At 49.3% G+C, this 19,310-nt stretch overlaps 1 long non-coding RNA gene across 1 annotated transcript in view; it reads right to left on the bottom strand.

Annotated features, from left to right (window-relative positions):
• Positions 1-7,682: 7,682 nt before the first annotated feature.
• Positions 7,683-19,310, bottom strand: part of LOC125945365 (uncharacterized) — a 43,793-nt gene continuing 32,165 nt past the window's right edge. The window contains exons 2-3 of the long non-coding RNA XR_007466853.1: positions 10,050-10,142; positions 7,683-7,701 (exon numbers count right to left, since the gene is read on the bottom strand). This is a non-coding gene — a long non-coding RNA (uncharacterized LOC125945365). The remainder of the gene's footprint in view (positions 7,702-10,049; positions 10,143-19,310) is intronic.

Below are 19,310 nucleotides of genomic sequence, written 5' to 3'. Positions count from 1 at the left end.
TACAATGTTCCGAGCGAAGCTCTCAAGGTCGCCGAAACACCGAATAGACTGCCCCCGTGGTATGATTTCGCACATTTTTGTGATTTTACTCTGACATGCCACAAGAAAAAAGAAACACCGCTTGAACACATAAGGCAAGATTTTTCACAATTACAAGAAAAATACAATGACTACATCGAGTTCTACACTGACGGTTCCAAGACAAAGCAACATGTTGGAAGCGCAGTCGTATCGGAACACTGGGAACACTGTCTTAGGTTACCACAGTTCGCTTCGGTTTTCACAGCCGAAGTATATGCCCTGCTCATGGCCTTAGAAAAAATAGTTACAGGAGAGTATGAAAAAGCAGTTATCTACACAGATTCCCTCAGTTTACTTAATTCCCTCCATAGAAAATCAGAGTGCGAACCCTTTCTCGGCTGCATCTTGAAAACGCTCGGTAAAAGTGAAAAGCATGGTCAAGTAATTCGTCTCTGCTGGATTCCAAGCCACATGGGAATCCCGGGAAATGAAAAGGCGGACAAATGCGCAGCAATGGCTGCCCGTGAAAAAATTACAGAGATAAATCTTCCATTCAAGGACTGTGTCCGGGTGGTCCGTGCTGCGATCACCTCAAAGTGGCAACAGGATTGGGGCTGTCAAGAAAAAAAAATGTGGTTGATCCCTCTTATATAGGAATCGGTATAGAACACGAAAGTGAAACGTGTCTTCACAGAAATAGTGTAATGTTTATTGCACATTGATATATAATGTCTATTGGTGTTTTGTGGCTAAAGCGCCCTTAGGCGTTGATGCACCCACGCTGACGCCTGGTGGCACGTCTCCTCCATCACGACTACCAACGTCGATGACCATGAGCAACCGTCGTGCATATGGAAGCTGCACTACGCTGCACACGCTAGCACAACGCGAAAGACGAAGCGCGTAACTGACACACTAATACAACGCTCAAGACAAAGCACGTAACTGAATCGTCACCGAGTCAAATCAGCGCGTCGTAATTGCAGCCTCCGCGATCAACTTCAGAAACATTTTCAGAGCTAGTTGCGGCGTTGGTAGTGCTTCTTGATGCCAGCGTCCCTTCGAATGCTGGCATCGAGGCGTCGTAGTGGTGAGACCACCGAAGCGTTCACTGTCGGTGCGCGTTAGTGTCATAATGCAGTACTTCTCTTTTCTGCTCGTAGGCGGCGGCACCGCCCCGAGCAAGAGCGCGGGTACACGGAGGAGTGTTAGATATATAAGGCGCGTCTGTGTAGCTCTCTGCAAATGCGTTTGTGGCGCAATGGGTTAAACGCTCGGCGATCTATCGTCGCGGACCGAGAGGTCGTGGGTTCGATTTCCAAATTTTGCATGTTTGTGGAACTTTTTCTTCTGGTTTCTTTCTTTGTATTATGTTCTATGACGTATTTCCGTGACGGAAATACGTCAGTGAAGTCTTGGTGGACCCCGGCATAAAACACTTTCGTGTTAATAACAAGCTACAAATAGTAAAGCCCATACTGCAGGAGTGGAAGACATCATACCACCAGGAACGGTTCATGGAAGTCATTCTATGCCGCGTTCGCATCGGACACACACATATCACACATAAATTTTTATTGAAAAATGAAGAACAAGCGGTCTGTGACCAATGCCAAGAATTGCTAACTGTGAATCACGTTTTAATAACATGTCCGGCGTTGGAGGACAAAAGACAGAAATATTTTTATGAAGTTTACAAAACACTAACACCACTTCATCCCTCCCTGATCCTAGCTGAAAATGCACTTGTATCTCTAGACAATGTTTTTAAGTTTTTAGATGAAACAGGTTTCTTAAACAAATTTTAACTAATGATCTTTGTTGCTTGAAGCACTTTCATCAAATTATATATTTTCATCCTGTGCATGGCGCATCATAGCCTTAGTTGCTTTTGCGCCATAAAACCTTACCTAACTAACTAACTCATCATTCACCCCGTGGATATGCGGTGTTTTTTTCATTTACTCCCCATGGCAGGCATCACCACTGCCGCGGCTGCACGTAGTCGACAACCATCTGGTGGTGCACGGTTTTCGCTGTGGTTGGTTGAATTCTCTCTCATACGAAACGAAGAAATCACCGGGTCTTAGTTATATACAACTTCGTCCTAAAACTTGGCGAGTCGCTTTTGCAACGTGCCTGTCTGGTACTTCTTTAAGGCCAAATTTACAGTGCGCACTGCACTTTCCGCCAACCCGTTTGACTGGCGATACTACGAAGCAGTCTATACATGACGAATGTTATTTCCCCGGAATAACCCTGCTGTCTCTGCGTTGGTGAATCGTCCACCATTATCCATCACGACAGTCCGTGGCAGGCCAGATCGTGAGAAAATGCCCCGGAGTACATTTGCTGTGATTTGCGCCGTCGCAGTCTTCAGAGTCACCGCCTCAATCAACGTAGTCTCCGCATCGACGTGAACAAAGATCATATGCCCTCATATAGAACCCGCGAAATCTATGTGTAGACGGAACCAATGTCGGTTTGTTTTCGGCCAATTTGCCGGAACCTCTGCCGTGGGCATGAGAAAGCACTGCACACATTGTGACCAACTTCTTGCCAGCTTTCCAAAATCATTGTTTATTTATGGGTACCGGAAGATCGAGCGCGCGAGTTTCTTCATTGCAGTCATGCCAGGATGGGTGTCCTGCACCTCTTTCAAAACGAAGTCCTGTGCCGCTTTTGACAAAACCATGCGATGGCCCCAGTAGATTACTCCGTTACTCGAGGGTAATTGATGCATGCGTATAAAATACGGTTGGTACCGCTGTTCTTCCATGCCAAGACGCCTTAGCCAGCCTCGCAGGATCCAAGTCCTCACTTGATGGAGCACATTTTCGTTCCTAGTTTGGTCTGAGATTTTCTGCCGAGATGAAGCCAAATCACCCAAATTCGGCAGTTGCAGTTAGCTCCCCTTTTTGGTATTCAATATCATGCTGATAAGCCGCTAACAGGAGCGTTGTATTCTTCCTATGCTGAATCCTACAATGAATCATCGCAACTGCCATTTGATAAATCGGTTTGTCTGGACGTAACAAACCACTCAGAGGCATGTGATTGGTCAACAGGTTCAATCTAAGGCCGAAAAGATAATCCAGAATCCCGGTAATGCTAAACATTTGCACCAGCACCTTTTTCTCTAGTCGCGATGTATTAATTTCGATCCGCCGGTGTCAATGTTCTTCAGCAAAACGCTATGGGATGATCTACACCATTCACACGAAGAGACAGAACTGTGCCTAGTCCCTCTGCATACGCGTCGCACTGCAGCAGGATGGGTTTCTGGGGAGTTAGTCGGTAAGACAGTTGGCCATAAACAGGGCGCGCTTAGTCTCATCAAATGCCGTCGCCTCAGCGGGACCTCAGCACCGTCACGCTCCATTAGACAGTATGCGTTACAACAGAGCCAAAGCCAAGGGCAAGTTCGGCAGAAATTTCGAGTAGTACGTGATCAGCCCTAAGAATAATTTCAGCTGGCTTACCGATGAAGTTGTCGGTGCGCCTAGCACTAGTCCGAAAATTTTCTTGCAGAGGGTGAAGGCCTCTTGTATTCATTTGGTGTCCCAAAATGACAATTTTTTCACGGAGGTGACACTTCTTCCGGTTTAGCTCGATACCATTGTCCTGTAGTCGGTGGAACACTTGCTACAGGACCAGGGTGTCGTGTGATTTTTTCTGCTACTATAATTCGTCCCTGTAAACTGTGGCCCCTGGTAGGCCTTCAAGCACAGCCTCCATGCGACGCTGAAACAGTGCGGGGCGCGAAGCAATACCAAGCCATAAACGGTTGCAGCAGAAAAGACATTTGTGCATATTCAGCTCACCTATCTTGGCTTCTTCATCAAAGGGAAGCTAGTTGTATGTGTTGCGCAAGTCGAGCGTGCTAAACACTTGGCCTTCGGATAGCGCTACAAATATGGCGTCAATTTTTGTAGAGTGTACTGCTCTACTTGTGTCACTGAACTAACCGTTCAAAATGTCCGCACATCCGGGTGTCCTTGGTCTTCTCTACCGGAACTACTGGCGTGGCACGTTCAGACATTATGACAAGTGAGCTCTCCATATCCGACAAGTTGGTCGATTTCGGCAGATACTTGCGCTTTCATGGCAGGCTAGGTTCTCTAAGATTTACTAATTCAGGGTTGAACACCTTCCTTTAAGGTGCAGTTTCACTGGTGGTCCCTTGCAGCACCTGAGCTTCTAAAAAAGGTCTGGAAGTTCAGCTAGGCGTGTGCCTAACTGGGGTCCACGTTCATGATGTTTACGGATGATGGCGTTCCTCCCTCCAAAAGGGACATGCCTGCTTTGCGAAATGCCTCCATCGTATTTCTTCAGCAATGGAGACGCCTTTTACAGTCCACAACTACTAGCGAACTCCTCACCATCAGTGATCCAAAGCGCACCGTTATATCCAGCTTTGCGAAGACAATCCGGTAATCCCCTATCGACAATCACACTTCCGAATCTCCCACATTAGGATATGCCTAAATGGCTGCACAGTGTCTTTGTTGGAAGAGCTGTACGCGAAGAGGCCGTACAATGTCTCTTATGCGCTTCCAAATTCTGTTGCTTCAACAGCAAACGTACAGCCTTCCACATTCTCACTATATCGCGTGGGCGTCCATCACACGTCAGTTTGTCGCCATCAGCGAGACCGGCAGAAGTACTCCCAAGTGCACTGAGCACTCTGCTGTGCAAGAGTCCTCTAACGCGATGTTCCCTTCAGGACGACGTACGACAATATTATAGTGTTCTCGCACGATATAGTTCAAAATGCGGGAGGCTGTACATTCCTGTCTTGCGGAAGCGCCGCCCCCCCCCCCCCCGCCCTTCCAAGCCCTTCAAATATTTCTTTTGCCACACTGGTGGCAGATGGAATTGCGATGTCTACACGATGCCATTCCCTGAGCCCCATTGCATTTCTTGCACAGAAGTCTTAAACTTGGTGATCCGTAAATCTTCCTCCAAGGTCACCCTTGCTTCTGCTGATGTACCACGATGACGGCACCGCCCTCGGTGAGTGCGTAAGACCCACGCATGGCACGAGCTTCTCCATTGACTTTCTCTGAATCTAGGGCGAATTGTTCGGCTTCTTCCCGGGTCAACTTCTTACGGGCCAGTAAGCAACGGTGAGTGTCTTCGCACAGATCCCGCAAATGATGCGGTCGCATAACGTTGGGTCCAGTGCCGCCCCGAAGTCACAATTTTTGGCAACTCCTGTAAGGTGAGCGATGTAGTCCTGGACGCTTTCGTAGTCTTCCTGTCTGGGCATAAAGAATGAATAGCCGGCTGCTAGTTCGTTTGGCTTAGGGTTGTAATCTCCTACAGGCATTTCACAACGGATTCATGCGTCACGGATTCGATGTGGACTGTCGATTGGCACCCTTGCAACACCCGCACGGCACCGTCCCTGAACGAGGAAAGCAGCAGGACACGATGTTTTCCAGTGTCTGTAGTCTCGTTGCCTCCTAAATACGCTTCTAGCCGAACACGATACGTGCTACAGGAACTCACGGCATCGTCAAAAGCAGGAGATCATGATGCCAATTTTCGGGTCTGAAAATTGAACATCGCCCATCGGAATTCCATCCTCGTCACCACTGTAACTACTGAAAGAAGCGTGCGCAACAGTCACCCGATTATCGGTTACAAGAAAGGTTATTGAAAGACTGTCGTTGTACTTATACGTGTGTTGTACTTATTCAAGTGTTCACCTCGTGTGCATCTGGCAAATTATAATACAAGCCTTCCTCCGCCGTATAGGTGTAGGCTGTTCGGGGCTTTCGAGCGCGGGTTAAGCATCGGAGTGGAATAAGCTACGTCGTTTACCCCAGATTTGGTGGTGATTCGGCGCAACCACTTGATCACTAACAAAGGGCTGGCAGGCTCTTATAGGCTTGGCTGCTTGTAGATTGGGTTTCGCAGGGTGAGTGTGGCTTTTCCGCTCGCGGAATAGCGACATTGTTAGTGGTACCATTCTCCTCCATCTTGTCCTGCTCAGCAAAATAGGATCTAAAGTGAGTCCGTGGTTGGAATCCCAAGAGCATTCCTGCGGGCGACTGGTCTTCTCAAGTCGGCGTGGACCTGTAACTCAAAGTGTGGATTGGGCTCCAATCCACACTCTGAAGCTGGTTGACCAGCGAACCGGTGGTATCACCTCCACCGATAGACCAATGTGACTTAGCCATACAGTGGGTCCTGCCAAGCCTGAGCACCACGCCGTTGTGCATATTCACGTTGCTGTACCTTTCGGCACTCATCGTGCTCACGCTGCTCTTCCGGAGTCCTCACTATGCGTGGCCTTGCCATAGCGCTATCACAACACAAATACAATTAGTTGCTAGGTGGGTTTTTATTTTACATACGAAAGTGTAGTGCCACTACCTGTTGCTTATGCTACAGTTGCCGCTTCGTATCTTGCAGTTGCCGCTGCCGGGCAACTTTAGCTTACGAAGCCGTAATCTTTGCAGCAAAACGCTTGCGGCCAAGTCTATGCCCAACGGCGAGCTTTCTAGTTAATTTTCCCCCCACACGGCCGGCGCAACGCGTACCACGGCTACGCGGAGCCGGAGACCATCTGGTGGTGCTGCAAGGAATGCAGCGGCGCACGCGGCGCACGGTTATAGCTTTGATTGGTTGAATTGTCTCTCGACGGAAACGAAGCAATCCTGGGATGCTATTCAAATACAACTTCGCTGTAAAACTTACCAAAACGACTTTGCAACGTGTCTTTCTGATTCTTCTTAAGCCCTCTACTATGGTGCGTAGTGCACGTGCCGCCAACCCGTTTGATTGGCGGTAGGACGAAGCAGTTACGTGACGAGTGCCATTTCCCCGGAATAACCTTGCGGTCTCTGCGATGGTGAATAGCCCACCATTATGCGACACGAACATTCGTGGCAGGCTAAATCGTGCGAATATGCTCCTAAGCACATCTACCGCGATGGCCGCCTTCGCCGTCTCCAGACGCACCACCGCAATACATTTAGTCTCCGCATCGACGCAAACGGAGATGATATGCGCTCCAATGGGACCCACAAAATCTGTGCGCATACGGTACCAACCTAGGTTTATTTTCGGCCATTTTGCCGGAACCTGTGCCGTGGGCATTGGCGAGCACTGCACACATTGTGGACAACATTCTGCCAGCTCCTCTAAATATTTGCCTGTACCTGGATAAGAGCACTGCACGGGCCGATTTTTTTTACGTTGGGCTGCCCCCTCGAGCCCGACCAAAATATTTATGGTGAGACCCGGGCCCAGCCCGGGCCCAGAAATAATCTACGTTACCCGCCCGGCCCGGCCTGCCACTCCTTTACCTTAGAACCGAGCCCGGCCCGAGCCCGGCTCGAAACCGGCCCGAAACCGAAAAACATCACCGAGCGGCATTAAAAAATAAAATAAGAGAGACAATGAAAGGAATATATTCTTAAGGGATAAATATATGTCATATGCAATTATGAACACCATTTGAGTGGTCTGAAGGCAAACACCAGCGCGCGAAGTAATACGAACGACCCTGCCGAGCAGTATCGCCAGCAGTTTCCAACGGCCCGACCTTGATGCAGCCCAATCCACTTCTATGGCAGCACCGCCACAGTATTAGGGGCGAAGCTCCGTAGGGTCTAGCCTTGTCCGTCCGACGTCGTCCGTGCTCACATCGACTGCCACGCCATCTGTCTGTCATGGATGAAACGTTGCATGCAGCAGCTCAACGTCTATACACGAGATGGCGCTGCTGTGTATGGCGCATTTAAGACCACACAATCTCTTTCTGCCATGGACGAACGTAAGGCGCGGCATGCTGTGGCTCAGCGGCTACACAGACAGCAAGCTACTTCCCCGGCGAGGGCGTGGGAAGCATCGGCAAAGCGGCAAAAACGCCAAACGGACCCGGATTTGAGGGCGCAGGAAGCGGCGGCTCGCCGGCAACGCCGACAGCAAGCTACCCCGGAGGCGAGAGCGAGGGAAGCGGCAGCAAAGCGGCAATGCCGACAAGCTTCTCTCTTACGGTGCATCTCTTACGACTACAAGCAACCTACGACCACGAGGGGAACGTGCATAGACCTCGTCTTTGCAAACTTTAGGGTGTATCCGCTAGAAGGACCGCTGGCTCTGCATTTCACCGACCATAAAGCAGTAATAATGAAATCAAAACGCAACCCGGAACTCAACACAATATACGCGTTATGAGCAATAAAACACATTGTATCTATTGGACACCGCGTTGTCCCGCATTTACATGCGCGAGTGGGGCAATGTCACGGCCGATTCTACGGTATAACGATCCCCAGTGCTTCGCCCCACTCATCATGATTCCCTTCCTGGATATGCGGTGATTTATTTTTCCACGTGAGCGCCTATCTGCAAAGCATGCGCCGCCCCAGCCGCTCATCCCACTCAACCGTATTCTAGTACACCATAGCCGAAGCGCAGCCACGAGTGGTCGTGAGTGCAGCGCATGGATGGAGTAAATGGAGAAAAAAAGCTTCTCGTTCGTCCATGGTGCAGCACTAATGCGCTGCTGCTAGGCGGCCAGTTGAGAACATGCGTCCAATCATGGATGGACGCGGTGCCAGATTTCAGCCGCATGACGAATTATCTTATCTTACCAGTCATCGTTTACCCAATTCGCCTTTGAAGAATCAGTAAGTCGCGAACGCGCTTGCACCGCGCTGAAAGCACTAATTACATTGATTTAGGTAAGGCATACAATGGCATCCCTTGGTTTTAGGCACCTTCGGTCTTTGTGGACTTTTAGATTCTCTTCAAACAGCGCAAAATACGAAGGAAGAAGAAAAGGCAAGTACACAGGAGTAGCACTGCTAGCCTCCAGCTGCGCCAGGGCAACAGGTTTTTCAGAGTCGAGACGCGCGAGGATAACTCGCTGCACGTTACATGCACACCACCAGAAGGTCCGAGCCCTGCACGGGCCCGCGTCAAAATACCCGAGCCCGGCCCGGGCCCGGGTGAAAACGCACATTCCGTGCCCGAGCCCGGCCCGAGCCCGTGGGCCGGGCCTGGGCTTTCGGGGAAGCCCGAGCCCATGCATTGCTCTACCCTGGATAGCAGAAGATCGAGTGCGTCAGTTTCTTCATTGTAGTCATGCCAGGATGCGTGTCAAAGCAGTTCTTTCAAAGCAAATACCTGTGCTGCTTTGGGCCAAACCACGCGATGGTCCCATTAAATTACTCTCTTACTCAAGGAAATCCAACATAAAAAAATGTGGCTCACTAATGGAGTAGCACACGAGGAATAAGGATTATAAACAGGGATAAGGTGCCTCAGAAAGGCTGGCCAACGTTTCGATACGAGGACCTATCTTCGTCAAAGGCGGCCTCGTCATCCTCGGCGGGTTAGTTTTAAAGGGTTAGTGGAGTGACGTCAGCGTCGATGTCGGCTGTGGCTGACTGTAAAGGGAGGGACTGAAAAGAAAATGAGCGCTGGCGCCTGACTGGCTAGGCGTGGATTCTAAGACGAGGGGACAAGAGCGGGGGAGCGAGAAAGCGGCAAAAAAATTTAAAAAAGAAAAAAGAAAAGAAAAACGTAAGAGGGGGTTGGGGGAGCGAGAGGCGAGTGAGCGTTCCGAGATGTCGTGGGCGGCGTGCGTTTGGGGTCCCGTGAAGAGCCGGTCAGTGTGCAAGTAACAATACGAGTTGAAAGCATGACTTGAGTAGCGTAGCATCAAGGCATCGGGTAATTTTGTGGTTGACAGGGAGCAGCTTGGTCCGTCATGGGACGTTAGCCTCAGTAGTTCGCCGTGGGCATCGTCGCGGCGGTATACAGAATTGGCGAGACCCTGTGTGGTCAAGGCGCCGAAAAAGGTATCCTGGCGTCTGGGATTTTGGACTGTCTCGGTGTGGATGTTGTGTGGAGAACGAAAAAGAAACATGGCACAGGAGGGTGACAGTGGAGAAAAAATATAATTAGAAATATAAACATGGGGAGGGCGGGGGGACAGGTGTACCTGGAAAAGCGCTCGTATGGGTAAGGATAACTCATGCCTGCGTGTAAAATGTGGTTCGTACCGCTGTTGTTCCATGCCAAGGCGGCATAGCCAGCCACGCAGGATCCAAGTCATCACTCAATGGAGCACGTCGGCATTGCTGTTTTGGTCTCACCTTTCTTGAGCGACGTTCTGACATGTTGAAGCACGCCCCACCTCGTTCAATCGTCCACTATGCTCCTGCATCGTCCCTCATATCGAGTACTTTCACACGCGGCGACTTATCGAGCCCGAGTTAGTGTCAAAGTGTCGCAATGTCCTGCTCGCACTTAACGTACTGTGTCGTGATGTCTCGACAAAGTAGATATCAAGCCAGAACTGGCTGTAGAAAAGCTATTATAATGAAGTACTTTGCCCCTGTTTCACGTGACAGTACTTTTTCTGGGGTTTAGCGGTACCTGAACTTCAATAAAACAAAACAAAAGAAAAGCATTCAGATGCTCTGCAGTACGCCGCACTGTCCATGTTTCGCTAGTGCACAAAAAGTACTTAGTGAACACACCTCAGCTTCCATTGATGTTTTTACAGAAAACATATGATTCTTCTTCTAATTTGGTGTGAACCCTTTAACAACAAGGTCCATTCCATCGTTATCAGGCCATCGTGGAATCTGATATTGTACTCGTATTCTGTTTTGCCTCGTGCCGCTAATGTGCTAACAAAATTTTAGTGTGGCCATCTTATTTTCCGGATATGAGTCCCTGGATCAAACGATGTTTCAACAAAATGTTCCACTAGAAAACGAATCAAATAGTTTCTTTATAATGTATTTAATCCTTTTGTTCAATTAAAGCGATCTTTTCAACGCAGTGCATCTCTAAATTTATGGAATTTAGGTAGTTCACAACGTAGGGCAATGACACAAATGCGCAGCCCAGTATTTCTCGTCCGCTTACTCGCCTTCCAACGTCCTCGAAAAAGTTATGCGTAGTTAGAGTATTTGAATTTTTGTATATACAAGGGAGCAAACTGGACAAGAGAACACGAGAGGCAAACAAAGAGGCTGAGACAATCGGAAAGCGGTTATACACTCAACCTTCAAAGAAACGTAGCGCTTTTATTCTGTGTGACCTCTTTGTCCTCAGTTGTTTTCGCGCTGACCAACAGGTATGCTTTTGTTCCGTCGTCACAGAAGCTGAGCCGTGCTGCCGGCCGTGCGCGTTGCGTAATAAGTTTACAGCACTTTTATCTATTCTATACACACCCCCCGTGACGCGTTAGCACCCTCGCTGCTGCGGCCACGCTGTCACAATACTGACGGCACCTGCTAAACCCGAGCATGAAGCCTTTGGAGGCCTTCAAAGACGTGCAGTGCGTTTGGCTTAAAACATTTCACTCACAATTACGATACTGCCTAATGCGAAATTTGAGTGGACCTATACACGTGTTTTCATTTCGCGATATATGGAGCGAAGTGTGGCGCGACTGCCTCGCTCATCGGGAGATGGCGAGAGGCAGTGCACGGGTGACGCGTGGGCGGGATTCGGAGCAGCCGCCGCATACAGACATCCGCTCATGCCGAGATTTGTTTTGACGCGCTCGCCGTATACCATATCTATGGTGTTATCGGTAAACAGACGACGGGCGCAACTCTGCTGGCTGGCGCTACCTCGGAGCGATCCTCGCCACAGAAAGCTCGGCACACAATAGCGGTAAAACGCGCGCGGCGCGCCGCCGGCATAAAGGCGCGTACACACTAGCGCAAACACTAAAGGAAACACGCGCGCGGTGAGCCGCCAGCGGCAAAACGCGCAGGGCGTTCACACCAGCCGGCGGCGCGCCGCTCCGGCAGTCACGTGACAGCATAAACTCTTCCCTCCTTCTCTAACTAACCGTCACCTCTGTCCGGGTATAGTGAACTAGAATTATAGTACATTGTAGTCCGGGAGCTGACGCGTGCAGACGATAGTGCGAAACAAGTTTCCAGCTGACCCCGGACGCGAGTACGAAACGAGCGGTCGGGCGGATCCGCATGAAACCAGTTTCCCGCGCGCACATCACGGAAGCGGTGCTCTCATTGGTGTCGTTCATCCGCTGCACGCGGCAAATCGCAAGAAAATCGGTCCAGCAGCGATCCCTCCCACGGCCAGAAAAACTTGCTTCGCGGCTGCTTGCGCGGCGCGCGTCTTGCCGCTGGCGAAGCGCCGCGCGCGTTTTGCCGCTAGTGTGTACGCGCCTTTAAAACACAGCTGCGGCCGAGTGGCCAACGTAGTACGTTACTCGTTACATCACGCAACTGTCGGTGAGCCGCTGCGGTATTCACGTGACAGCATGAAAATGTCGCCGCCTCTTTATAGATTCGAGATGTCGCATGCTTTTTTCTTCGTTGGCTGACAGGTCGGTGCTGTGTTTGCGTTAGTCGTCCATGGTTCTCAACGCGAGACACGTCTTATTAAGATAGCGACGTCTTTTCCACTGATCATAATTACTTTGGTGTACTCACTTCGGTTGCAGCATCGCCGCGTTCCAATGTCAATAGAGAATAAGGTAATCGGTGTCGCCTCTGCGTCGTTGTATCCAGGGTCGTCTGTCGTACAGAATCAGATATGGCGTACTGTCTCCAAAGACCTTTCCATCAGGAGGTCTTAGTTTAGACTCATCATTGTGAAAAACAAGCGCGAACGAGACCAAACCAAGCTAACACAATATGCTCGAGCGAGAGCTGCAGCGAGCAGACGATAGTACGAAACGAGCGGTCCGGCTGAGGCCAGATAAGACTGATACACACTACACCGACACGAGAACGATTTTGGTCTGGAGAATGATGACGCAAGCAGTTTACCGGACGGGAAACGCTGTGGCCAACGGCTTAAAGAAAGTAAAACGCTGTCGCCAACAGTCGGCAGACTAAAATAGGTGCCTTGCCGGCCTAGTGTGAATCAGCCTATACAAGTATGCACCGAGCGGTCGGGAGTGTCCGCATAACACCAGTTGCCCCCGAGGACGTCGCTGAAGGGGCCGCTCTCATTGGTCTCCGCCGTTCGAGACTCGCGTCTTTCATATCTCGCTCCGCGTTCGCTCTTTCATCTTTCGCTGTGCTCGTTCTCTCGGTTGCGCAGCCGACTCCGGCGACGCTCGCCGTAGGAACGGGCGCCTAAGAGCTGCGCTCTAAAACGACGTACACTCTAAAAACAGTTAGCACCCTTTGGGGCGTATTTTTGCCACAGAACAATAATCGTCATCTGACTTAAGTGGCTTTCCTTTCTTTAACGCTGTGCGCCCGGCACTTCTCGGTCACGAACGACAAGAGCGTTATCAGCGTGACACAGCGTTCTCGACAGGAAAGTAGCAAGTGCAGAGTTTTCAAGATAGGAAACGCAAGCAAGACAGATGACGATTATTGTTGTGTGGCAAAAATGCACCCCAAAGGGTGCAACTGTTCTTAGAGTGTAGGCAAACGGACGCACCAATGCGCTCCGTTCAAGCGACTCATTAGCGGAGCAAGGGCAGCGTTCTGTCGTAAACTGCGCGCATGAGTGACGTGCACAGACTTCTGGCTTTCCTTCTCAGAATCTTTCTGCATAGCACACGGGAGTGTACACACCGTTCTGTGCTAAGAACGCCAACGATTTTCGTTATGTTTTATCTCGCGCACCATCGAGGCTTGCAACGCCGGTGCCGCAGGTTCCGATAACAACGCTGGTAACGACAGTCCTTATCATGCCTTCAGTCAGGTTGCCATGTCAGACGCCTGGTAGCTGACAGGCTGCTGGTTCGGCTTCGTATCAGAGGTTCAGTCGTGTGCTACGTATTGCATCGCGCCTTGTTGTCTCTTGTATTCTCAGGCTACAGTATGAGAACCTACCATGGAGGCTTAGTGGCTTTTGCGTTGCGCTGCTGAAATCCTATGGCGCGGTTTCGAATCTTGGCTGTGGCGGCCACATTTGAGAGGGTGAAATGCAAAAAAGGCACGTTCACCTTGCATCCCGTGCACGTTGAAGAACCCCAGGTGGTCAAAATAATCCGCACTCTTCCACTACAGCTTGCCTCATATTGATATGGTGGTTTTGGGTTGTATAAAAAAGAAAACGAAGGAGACATAAGGAAGCACTAGTACGGATAGAGGACTGGTTATCTGGCTAGTTGCAAAGTTTGATCTTGTGTTAGAACGCATCTTTTGTTTTTGCCTGAATTAGAGTTTTTTGTGTGATACAGAGTAGTCTCTCCTGACTGTCGATCACGACACTGGCGAGCTTCTATAGCGATTAGCATTATTTGCCTACTTCTGGCTTTTAGAGCCTATCGATCTGTCTCTATTTCTATATATCTTTCAATCTATCTATATATTTATCTATCTATCTATCTAGTCTCTTACGCCGGCCCAGTGACGCAAGTTGTCTACCAGTTTGAGCCACTAGGTATGTGCTCATGGTCCTCATGCCGTTGTGGTCGTTCCATAATGGTTATTTCAGCTTCGTTATCTGATTATCGTCATGCCGTCGTCGTGCTTTCTTCGTTGACCCAGATAACTAAGTTGTCTATTAGCTTATGCCACTAGGTATCTGCTCGCAGTCGTGATGCCCTCGGGGTCACTGCATCATCATAGTTCCAGCTTTGTAATTTTATCATCGTCATGCTGTCGCCGCCACGCCATTGTCGTCATAGGCTCCTCAGGCATTCGTTGCCACACCATTCACGCGATGTCGTCGCGGCCATTCTATCGCTGAGTTCTAGCTTCGTCATCCCACTCTCCCACTCTCTTAATCCCGTCGTCGTCACGCCATCGTCGTTGTACTCTCGTCGTCATCACAATGTCCTCATTCCGTTGTCATGCCATCGTCGCGACTGCGCCATCGTCATAGCATCCTCATCATGCATTCGTGGCCGTAGTGAGGTCGTGATGAGGTCGTAGTCGTTCCCTCGTCGTCATTGAAACTTCATCACCCCACGTTCGTCATGCCGTCGTCGTAACACAGTCATCGTCATACTACTTCCGTAATTCCGCCGTTGTCACGCTGTCGTTTTATCGTCGTCACCACTTCCGAAACGTCCTCCCGTTGTCGTCATTTCGTCGTAATCATAATTCCTTCGTGTTTCCATCGAAATCCTTCCTTCTCAGTCGTTCTAGTGTTATCATGCCGTCGCCATTCAATCGTGACTATGTCGTCGTTGTCAGGTCATCGTCGTTATGTCGTCGTTGGTATGCTGTCGTGGCCGCCATTGTCGTCATACTGTCGTCGGACATTCAAAGTCGCGCCGCGGCCGTAATCCATCTTGGTCGTTCTATCGCCGCCACCGTAGTTTTTCCATGCGACTGTCATCGTGCCATCGTCATGCATTATTGTCGTCACGCCGTCCTCGTCATACAGTTATCGTGAGACATTGGTCGTCTCGCTGTCATCTTATTACACGGGCGTCATCTCATTGCCCTCATACCGTGGCCATGCTATCGTCGTCATTTTTGTCTTCTCACCATCGTCGTCATGCATTCATTGTCACAGTGTCGTACCGATGCTGTCGTGGTCGCTCCATCGTCGTCATTCTAACTTTGTCATTCTACTCTCGTCATGCCATGGTCGTCACACCATCCTCATCACGCGCTCACCGTCAGGCTGTTTTGCGATTATCGTCTCTTCAGAAATATTGTCTTATTGTCGTCTTGCCATTTCGTCATACTTCCATCGGCGCTTCATCGACTTCATGCATTCTTGGTCTTCTAGACGCTGTCGTCATTCAATCGTGATTATGCCGCCACTGTCACGCCGTTGCCGTCATTGTGTCATCGTCCGACACTCGCTTACATGCGTCCGTCGCAATGCCGTCTTGGCGGCGCCACCGTTACCGCCCCAGCTTCATTTTCTGGTTTCCGTCATACACTGGCCGCCATCCAGTCATACGCCCGTCGCCATGGCATCGTTGTAGCGCTGTCGGCATTACACATGGAGGAAGGAAACCCAGGAGAGGCCCCGGCTTGCACGGACGTATTGGAGAAGGTGTGGCGAAAGTCACGTGCTGTTTTTCGCAAAGGAGCACTGGGACGGGTACCCCAAATGTCAACGTTGCCATAGCAACCGTGCTCCCGAAGCTTTCGCTGCTGCTCTGGGTCTCTGAAAAGTGAGATAAGATTTTTCCAGCGGCGTCTTTCTCGCAGCACCTTTTGTTCGCGAGAAAAGCTGACTTTGGAGTGTGGTGTGTAAGCTTCAAAGTTGTGTTTTGGGTCTGTGAGTGTGAGTGCCGGCCAGCAACAGATACACTCAAGCAATCACGGCGCGGGTCTTCGTCGTCGTCTTCAACGTGCCAGGGAAAAACACAGGAGCGCGTCTGCTTCACTAAAGCCGCTACAGAAGTTTCGTAGGCTTTGTTTTGACGCGTGTCGCAGCACACACTTCCGGCGGCTCGTAACAATGCAAGTTCAAAGTTCGCGCCCACCTGCTCTGGCGAGCTGCGGAACCCCCGATTGGAGGCGCAAAGGGAGATGCCACACCAACATGGTTGCATTTCCGGCTTCAAAAACGTGACGTCATGGCCTCTCCTGTTTTTTTTTCTTTCCTCCATGGCATTACAACACCATCCTTTTAGAATTGAAATTGCAATGCCGTCATGCCGCCATCATCGTAACACCTTTGTCATTCCATCGACGCCATTCCTTCCACGACATTCCGCCATGATTATTGGGCGACGTTGGTAACCGAGTGCCATACCAAAGTAAGCTGGTGCTGGACACAGTGAATTTCACATATAGCGAAAGCAATGGAAGCTTCACAATGGCCGCTACAGAACTTAAACTTCACTTCGGCTATACGGCGTGTCACCACATTTCTCGAATGCTAATCACATTACCGTCGATTGTTGTCTTGAGATGGGTTTGGCGTAATTTTTTCTGTGTTGAGACGAAAACAAAGACAGGGGAGGTGCAGAAAAAGTGGTCCTGAAAGTCTTAACAAAGCTGCAGCCCCTATTATCAAGGCAGCACCGACAACAATATAGATTACGTCAACGTACTTAGAAGTAGCAAATTGCACATGTAAAAATGAATGGCAGCATACCATCGAAAAACAAATGCTGCATATATATTAGTGTCCCATACATATCCCTCAACGCCCGGTAACTACATTTAGGCAAGCGGAAATTCACACCGTGATCAGTGTTTAGGAGACAAAGCAGCTTATGTTGTATACGTTCCATTCCAGAGTTTAGGTGAGATAAAGGAACTGACCAGCCTTCACTGTGTCTAGCACAGTGAATTACTCTTGCTTATTGTAGTGAAGGCGAATTTCGAATATGGCTTCTGTTATTGTGTACTGCCTGCTTAACCTTCCACAAATATTTTAATAAAGTGAAACTTGCTATGCCTTCTTCACTGAGGTATGTAACGTCTAGTCAGTCGATTTCCCGTCAAATAAGGGGGTACAATCCAAGAGACAGAGAAATAGTGAACTGCGCTAATTCCAGACGGTTGTAATCCGCGATCGTGGATTACAACATACTCAACGTCTTACCGATTCGCCTGGCGGAAACGTAACCGCCAGGCTGTAAAATTTGGTTCACACGGTGAAAAGCTTAATACTGAACAGCTTAATGGTGAACAGCTTAAAAACATTTATCTAACCACTTCACAAAGGCTTCGCTTTACATAGATTCCAGGAAAGGCGCTGTATTTTCTTGGTAAGTAATCTTTCCCGCTGTATTGCAAGATAAATATGAAAAATTTTCAATACCGAAATATTGTCAGCACCATGCACCTACCGTGCAACGAAATAGCTTAAATTTATAATGTTTGACGCAGTTTTCTTCAGAAAAAGCTTCACATATCAAATAGGTGCAAATTGGTCAATAATCATGCCTCGTGTACAATAGCATTTTGCTTTTTTCCCACTTCGCCTTCGTGTACTTCCATTATTTTACCCTAACACAATACCCATTCTTGCAACCTCTGCGTTTCCAAGGAATGGCCACTTCATAACACAACTTTTTTTCCCTGACCTACTTGAGCGCAAACAATAGAGGCCTTACCATATTTAGCTACTCGTAAAAAAGAACCTGCAGAACACTAGCGACAGCTGGTGCATTTCCTTAAAACTACGACTGTTCTGTTTCGCAGCCATATTCACTGATGGAAAAATGCCCAAGGTCGATCCACATAGGTCGCGAAGCTTCGGGCGAAAAGCGGTTCAGAACCAATTGTCATCGACATCAGCAAGGGTGGTTATGGGAGCAGCGATTGAAGCGCGACTATGTTTGGAGGGAATAAACACTGGGAAAGAAAAAAAGCGTTTTTCAATTAAAGCGAGATGCAGTTAGATTCATTCAACGAAAATAAAATTCCTTAGTCATTTTATGTATGCATAGCGAGAAAAGATACAACTGTATTTTACTAGATCATGATCAATATATACCTTTTTTCAGGCCCACCGTGAGAGCGCCCATCGATAGCGGCGGGCGTTGACGCCGCTATCACTTGCAATGCCATGCAACTCTTGGAGTGCGTGGACAGGGGCACTCGTATAAAGTTCACCTGTTACAATACGCTCCCATCACATGTGTTGTGTTGCATGTCGACGTTTGTCTGAATTAGGTGACTGCGGGTAGTTTTATTGTTTCTTTACCTGTGCAGTCAAAAGTAGTGAGTTGCGACCGTCAGATACTTGTTTACTTTAGTTGTTTTCGTGCAGCAGCGCTGGCCGACGGGCTTGGCGTCCGACGAAAGGACGAACACTCTACGGGATCAACGCCCAAAGTGTTCGTCGGCCTCCAAAGAAAGTACGTTCTGTGCAGCGATGCGATTTCGACACCCGTACGGCTGATCTTTTCCGGCATCGCTTTTCGCGCTGAAAACTCGGAACGCCCATGAAGTCGAATGGCGGGGCAATTGAATATACAGCTGTAATGGCAGGCCTCCGAAAACAAATTTCGCGCCTATGAGAAGAAAATGACGTCACTTCTGTTTTTGACGGATATGATGTCAAATTATTTTTTCTTCCGCCGGAAGTGTTCCCTCCTCACACAGATGGCGCTAAGCCCCATGAACCGCTAGGGTGCCTCGATGCCCAGCGCCGCCGTCCAGGGTGGAGACAACCCCGCTGGCGCCGCCATATTGAGTCACACGAGCTGAGACTCAGCTACGCTTGCGTTCATAAATAGTGTTACTCGCGGCGCACTTCCAAGTGGTTTGCCTTGATGAGGATTTTTTATCGGTATCGCATCTGCACATCTTTATAACCAATAGCCGTTAACTCGTCGAAGGTCCAAGACGTAAATGTATGGCGCCGGGAACATGCCCCAAGTTGCCTAATTCAATTTACATTTAACATGTCGTGTGTATGTTTGAAATACGCACTATTTT

Source organism: Dermacentor silvarum, chromosome 5 (genome assembly GCF_013339745.2).
Source record: "Dermacentor silvarum isolate Dsil-2018 chromosome 5, BIME_Dsil_1.4, whole genome shotgun sequence".
Lineage (NCBI taxonomy): Eukaryota > Metazoa > Arthropoda > Arachnida > Ixodida > Ixodidae > Dermacentor > Dermacentor silvarum.
The sequence above is the reverse complement of the archived record's forward strand: the minus strand, read 5'-3'. Positions and strand labels throughout refer to the sequence as shown.